Raw genomic sequence first — 7,043 nt, 5'->3', positions numbered from 1 at the left:
CCAGCAGTTTTCTGTGGGTTAAATGTGTGACTAACATAGAAACAGACAGAACATTTGCTATAAAGTACATTTGTATTACCAGAATGAATGTATGTATAATGTGTTGTTACTTACCCAATACACACAAATGCACACTCGGTAAATTTCCCCCCACATTTATTCCCTCTGTGCTGTGAATCTCTGGTCTGTATCGTCCTGACTCGTCTTTGCTCAGTTGAATCAGCATCATCATTTTTCCCTAAGATCACCTTTCTCTGTCTGTGATGAAAGATTATCCTTGCGTCCTTGAACCATCTCAGGCTCTCTGATTACTTTAACTTATATTTAAGTGACACAGTGAAGTTTGAGGCTGTTGCAGCGTACACACAATCATCCTGAGAGCCTTTGAAACAGAAAGATGAGATTAGCCATGTTAGAAAGGCTCTGAACGATTGTATGTCAATTTATAACATTTGAAGGACATTGTGTTATTCATACTAAATTCAGGGCTGTACCTAAACTTTGTTCCATCTACAGACTTCTTACAAATTTCCAAAGTAGCTGCCAAGAAATCACGATGCAGATAAAAAGTGTCAGACACTAACATTTAATTTCTGTGTTCATGAGCAACGCTGCTTTGCAAAGGTGTCCACATTGCATAGCTTGAGTTAGTACACAGCATGTAAACACATTTTCTGCATGTACAAATATCTTTGTGAGAATTTTCAAAATCTCCATAGAGATGTTATATCGTGTTTTAATTTGATAAATCATTGACAATCAGCTGATATTTCACAATCTTCTCAATAATGTCGACTACTTTAGAAGCTGACTACTTTTAGATTGACTGGAACTTTTTGAGATCACGACAATCATCATGACATTGCTAAGAAAACAAATATACTGTGAGTGTGCAGGTATGGTTTTGAAGAGGAGAGGCCTCGTCTGCTCTCATAGATAAAGAACAAAGCAAATGTGACACTTAGAACAAAGACTTGCTTCAGCAAATAATATATTTAAATATAATCTGTGATTATATAGTCAGAGATGTTGAAGAGGTAAGCAAGAACTGTCCTAATTTGGGTGATTATTAATAATTTAGACATAAAATATAAATGTATGTTTTTCCAAAATGACTTCTTCTTAAAATCTGATAATACAAACTGATTTTTGTTGTTGCCGCTACAGGGTCCTTTTCGTTTTTTCTTTTTCTTTTTCACTGTCAGAGGAAAGTACATTAAATTAAATTGCATAAGAAAATTAATATCCCGTCATTATTTTGTAAAATTAAATGTGTATTTTATTTCAAATAAGTGAGAAACACTTCTGTGAGTGTCGTGTGGCAAATAAGGTATGCATTGTTAATATCCGGAGATTCGGGGTGTCCCATGAAGCAAGATTAATGGGTTATTGAGATAAGCTGAACCTGAGTCAGAGCTCAAACTCTGCATCATGTTGCCACTGAAATGTGTAAGTACTCCTGTTTGGACGTCTATGCAGAAAATGTTCTCTGTTGTTGTTTTTTAATTACAGCCCAAATCTGCTGACAGGTCTTTTATAAATATTGCTTGAACTGCAACTATAAAAAGATGTAAGTGCTTTTTATGCAATTTTTTTCAAAGATATGTGTGGAAGGAAACCGTGACCTAGGACAAACTGATGGCATAAGATGTAAGTACAAGTCCTCCGGTTTGATATGCAAAAAAAATTATTGCTCTAACTTATGTGATTGCAGTTCTACAGGGATTTAAGAAAAAATATCCTAATTGAGGTTATAATTCATGCATGACAGGGTTAAATAACAATAATTACAATGACACACGTCATACATCTACAGTAACATTAAACGACCAGTGGGTGGCAGGGTATAGACACATCACGTTTATTGTGCAATTCTTCATCACTACAGAGTTCTGCACATAATCTGAGATCGTATTATCTCTATATAATGTTTATACATTAATATTATATTATATGAAGAAATGCTGATGATGCATTAAATAAAGACTGATGACAAAGGTGTAACACTTTTTTTAATGAGTAGATTAAAAATCAAAAACATAAAAACATAAAATACATTCATGTTCACATTGATGCCATATATGTGAAAACACTAATGTGATAAGGCTGAAAAGTGCTTCGCTGACTGCACACTGTAATCTATGGTTGAGACTGACATAAAGAGAAATTCAAAGAGAAATGTGATGTTTATTGTATAACCACAATAAATCTACTCTGTTGTTAGCTACCCACAACAAATAAACATATGGTCATATTTTCTTTTTCTAATTTTCCATATTCATTGAAACAAAGTTTCCCAAGTTGTTTGTCTTCAGGCTTGTTGGTTTGGATATGCCATGTCATTCACTTTTCTGTGTGAAAAGACTTTCTCATCATTGTGTTTCCATTTTAAGGTCAAGTTTTTTGCCCAGCTTGGTTTCAGAGAAACAATAAAGATACTGCCTGTTGCACCATACAGGTCAAAAACATCCTGGGAATCTTTGAATCAGACAGAAAGAAAAAAATCATAAAAAGATTACATCAGCCATGCTGCATGAGTCTTGAACGGTTGCTCTAACAGCCAAGATGAACTTGGCTGGAAGAAAAAAAAATGAAAGACAGAAAAACAAAACAGTCTGAATGTTGAATAATGATTACATTATATCCTGTTGTCTACCTCCAGACCACAGTCTGCACAGAAGTCAGGCTCCGGGACGCTACCAACCAGCTGCTTATGATGATGATGCTTCTTCAATGGAAGCTCAACTTTGTCTGTTAACACAAGATTACATGTCCGACTTGCAGAATTACAACCATCTCTCACTACTTTAGGTAAAAAGCAAAGCCTGCTATGAATAGCATCATAAATTTGATAGTATTGGGTCAGCTAACATGGAATCTGAATTAGAGAAACATAGTGCAGAGAATGGACACTGTGGTGGTGTTTGCAGGGTTTGTGAGTTTGGATTGCTTTGTGTCACTACTTTAACTAATGCTAAATACGAGCCACAAAAGGCTCATCAACTGCGAAGAGCTGGTTATAGCCTCTGAAGGTTGGGGCGAGGGGGTGCCGTTTAAATGGAGCAATGAAAACTCTCCAGAAAGACACTTATTCATTCAATAGTTCACATAAGTGTCACTGTTTAACCCCCCAAGAACAAAGATAGAGAGAACTGAGGATTTACACTAAACGTTTGTTTAATAGATGTTAAATTAAATGGTCATTGATAGGTTTTTTTTCCCGTCGTTGTGTTTATATATTTCTACATAGTAAAAAATATAGTGTAAACTATCCATTCATTCATCTGTCTTCTTCAGCTTATCCAGGGCCGGGTCGTGGGGGCAGCAGCCTAAGCAAAGCAGCCCAGACCTCCCTCTCCACGGCCACCTCCTCCTGCTTATCCGAGGGAATAACAAGGCATTCCCAGGTCAGGGGAAAGATATGATCTCTCCAGCGTGTTCTGGGTCTACCCCAAGGCCTCCTCCCAGTTTGATAGTATTGGGACATATTGGGACAGATTCCCAAACCAACTCTGTTGGCTCCTTTTGATGTGGAGAAGAAGCAACTCTACTGTGAGCCCCTCCTGGATGGCTAAACTCCTCACCAAAGCTTGTGACCATAGGTGAGAGTAGGGACAAAGGGACATCAACCGGTAAGTCGAGAGCTCAGTTCTCTCTTCACCATGATGGATCGGTACAGCGTCTGCATCACTGCAGCACCAATCCATCTGTTGCTCTTCTGCTCCCTTCTCTCCTCATTTGTGAACAAGACCCTGAGATACTTAAAGTCCTCCAGTTGGGGCAGTAAGTCGTCCCTGTCCCGGAGTTGGCACTCCACCCTTTTCCGGCTGAGGACCATGGCCTCAGATTTGGAGGTGCTGATTCTTATTCCTGTCGCTTCACACTGAACTGCAAACTGCCCCAAGCTAGAGGCCATCACCCAGTGCACCCTCACTATGTGTTTTGGCATCCCAGGTCTGTCCAGCAACCTCCCCCACCACCTGATCCAACTCATCACCAGGTGGTGATCAGTTGAAAGCTCAGCACCTCTCTTCACCTGAGTGTCCAGAACATGCGGCAGCAGAGCTGATGATGCAATTATAAAATAACTCATGGATTTATAGATCACCGACCTGGGGCCTAGGTGTCCTGGTGCCACGTGCACGTATGGACACCCTTATGGACAAACTGTGGTTTGCACACACCGCCACCCAGCACACACTCCCCTATGACACCTCCTGCAGGTGGTGGGCCTACAGGAGGGTCCACATGTACCGAGTTGAAGAAAGCAGGAGTGACAGGAATTATTAGAAAAATAGGGTTTTCATTTATTTAACCTCCCAAAATTATATTTACAAAAGTCATAAATGTTGATCTCATAGAAAAAGGTCAAAGAAACAAAACTGAACTCAGGCAAAGACCTGCAAACTTAACAAACCAACTGACTGCCCAAACAAATATAACTGACCTAAACATGAAATGTCACACAAGGTTATATATAATGGCTGATCAGACCACTATGAGACATGAGAGGTAACTAAACAAAACACAATCATAAACAACAAACAATGCAGTACAGTCTAGTTTGTTAATAAACTACACACCAAAGAAGAAAATCAAAACTACTGAACCCTAAACTCAAATATTTAATTAAGTACAACTACTTTGTTTTTAATGAAAGAAAACACAGATTCTCCCCTTCAGCAGGAAGTGGTGGTGCGGTCCAATTATCCCTCTTTGCATTTAATGGTTTCAAACCCTGCCCACCACTTTTTGTCTGGCAACTCCCCGGGATCATGGCAGGTAAGAAGAAACAAAGGTTTGTCAAAAATAAAACTAAGTAATGAACTGGTATGAATACATAAGTAAACTAAATGTGCACGCTTACAAACAGAACAAATGTATCGAAACCAATCAACACAAACGTGTGTTACTGTGTTCAAATGAAGAAATGAAAATGCACAAGAGTTACTGACTTTAGAGTGTGGCCATGGGTTTGGCCATCACAGTAACCCTATCCCAGCCAAGGTGAACTGGATCTTCTACTGATAGGGGCTTTTGAACCACTCTTTGTCTGTCCCTCACCCAGGACCACTTTACCATGGGGGTAAAAGCAAAAGACAACGTAGCCCCTGGGATCCCTGAGAAACCCAAACCCCTCCACTGAGATAATGTAGTGATTCAGCAGGGGGATAGTGTAAACAACCAGCATAAAATATTGCAAAGGCCAAACTATTTCTTTTCTTTGACACAGTAATTTGTCTAGTAAAATCTAACACCACATGTTCAACCTGCTTTGTGATTATGAGTTTGATCTTAGTCTGCATTGTGTTGTGTTTGTAAATAAATTTTAACAAACAATTTGTAGTGCAGTGGCATGAACAATACATCTGTTTTTATTAGTGATTTGTTTGTTTTTTATAAACAGCCTTTTTTTAACATCTCACTATGTGCAGTGTAATAATGGAGATTACAATAACACAATATTTTCACATGTCTGTGTTTTCATGCAAAGTGCCACAGGCCGGAGTTTGCTCGTAATAATAATAATACTAAAATTAAGCATGATAGTAATAATAATCTTACCCTTTATTATGTTTGCTTTTTTCTGGATACAGCAAACAATGAGAATGAAGATCACCAACAGAAGAATACCTGACAGTGAAAGAGAGGAATAAAATTGTACTTTATTTGTAATTGTACGCATGTGAAAAATAGTAAATGTGTTTTAGTTCAACAAGACTGTAACATAACATACCTGCTCCAGCGCGCACTGGAATACAGACATAAATGTCACATACCTCAGGGAAAGCTTCAAAACAATACAAGTAGAAAAATGTATTTATTAGATATGTATAATAAAATGGCCATTTTAGCCATCAACAGACAGTTGACACCACATAATATTCACAAGGCTTTAAGCATTTGTGATAAACTGGCTGATTCCTGAAACACTGCAAGCAATGGGCGTGTTTACCACAACTTCAGCTTTTTGTTAGCTTGTCCTTCAGATTTTCTTTCAACTCTTCATCTTTGTTAAGCAATTTATGTTGTTTGTCTTTCTTTAGAATAAATTATAGTTGACAGAATAATAATTAATAAATTATTAATAAATTATTATAATGAAATGAAATGAAATTAAACATTTGAATATAAGTGCAAAAATAATATATGTACAATACAAACAATTTCTCAAAGTTTTGCTTTTGATAAGACAAAATCTTTGTGGGGTTTTTGTTTTGTTTTTGGTGATTGTGTTAAAACCATGTTAAAAAAAACTGATCTGATCCATAAGCTCAGTAATGCTGTGGGTATCGAGCTGGACTCCCTTAAGGTGGTGTCGGCAAGATAAGGACAATGCTGGATGCACTCCTTGACTTACTGGCCAGTCACAGGAGCACGTTCAAAAACAGACTGAGATTACCCAAATGCACCACTTCACAACTCAGGAAATCACTCCTGCCTGTGGATATCGCCCTGTACATCTCCTCCATCTAATAACAGTCACAGTGCAATAGTTATACCCATTGGCACATAGCACAAAAAAACAAGTTTTACAGTTTAGAGTAAAATGTTAGTCATATATATTTAAGCTCTGCAATATTCTGGATATTTATAAATGAGCTATTTGTATATATTAGAGCTATTTCTTATATTTTTTAACTCTGTAATACACTGTATTATTTAATTTAGTTCGGTCTGTTAGTGTTCTCATTGTTTTGCAGCAACTGTAACCAAAAAGTATTCTGATTCTGATTAAATAGAAAATGCTGCAAAAACTTTAAAAAAAAGAGTTAAAACGATATAACAGAAACAGGAAAAAACTGGGACACAAAATTTACTTGAATCTCTCTATCCAAAAAAATATAATGTACAATATGATACAACTTCTAAACTGAAGAAGTCATTGACAATCAGCAGATATTTTTTATAATTCCAAAGAGTGTTTCAGGAAAAGCTTTAAAATAAAAGGAAAAGAAAAGTATCATGTTAGCATGTGAGCTCAATACAATGACTACTTCAGTTCATGAATATTTGGAAAAGGCACATTTGAACATTTGTAC

The 7,043-nt window shown here is 37.1% G+C and overlaps 1 long non-coding RNA gene across 1 annotated transcript; it reads right to left on the bottom strand.

The window, feature by feature from the left end:
* Positions 1-1,974: 1,974 nt before the first annotated feature.
* LOC102214677 (uncharacterized) lies at positions 1,975-6,060 on the bottom strand. Its single transcript, XR_312208.2, has 3 exons — positions 5,738-6,060; positions 5,566-5,634; positions 1,975-2,751 (listed from the first exon to the last, which is right to left on the bottom strand). It is a non-coding gene; the product is annotated as an uncharacterized LOC102214677 (long non-coding RNA).
* Between the last annotated feature and the right edge of the window lie 983 nt (positions 6,061-7,043).

This window comes from Pundamilia nyererei, unplaced genomic scaffold, assembly GCF_000239375.1.
Source record: "Pundamilia nyererei isolate P.nyererei 1_Seehausen unplaced genomic scaffold, PunNye1.0 scaffold00276, whole genome shotgun sequence".
Classification (NCBI taxonomy): Eukaryota; Metazoa; Chordata; class Actinopteri; order Cichliformes; family Cichlidae; genus Pundamilia; species Pundamilia nyererei.
This window is presented reverse-complemented; position numbering and strand designations above follow the sequence as displayed.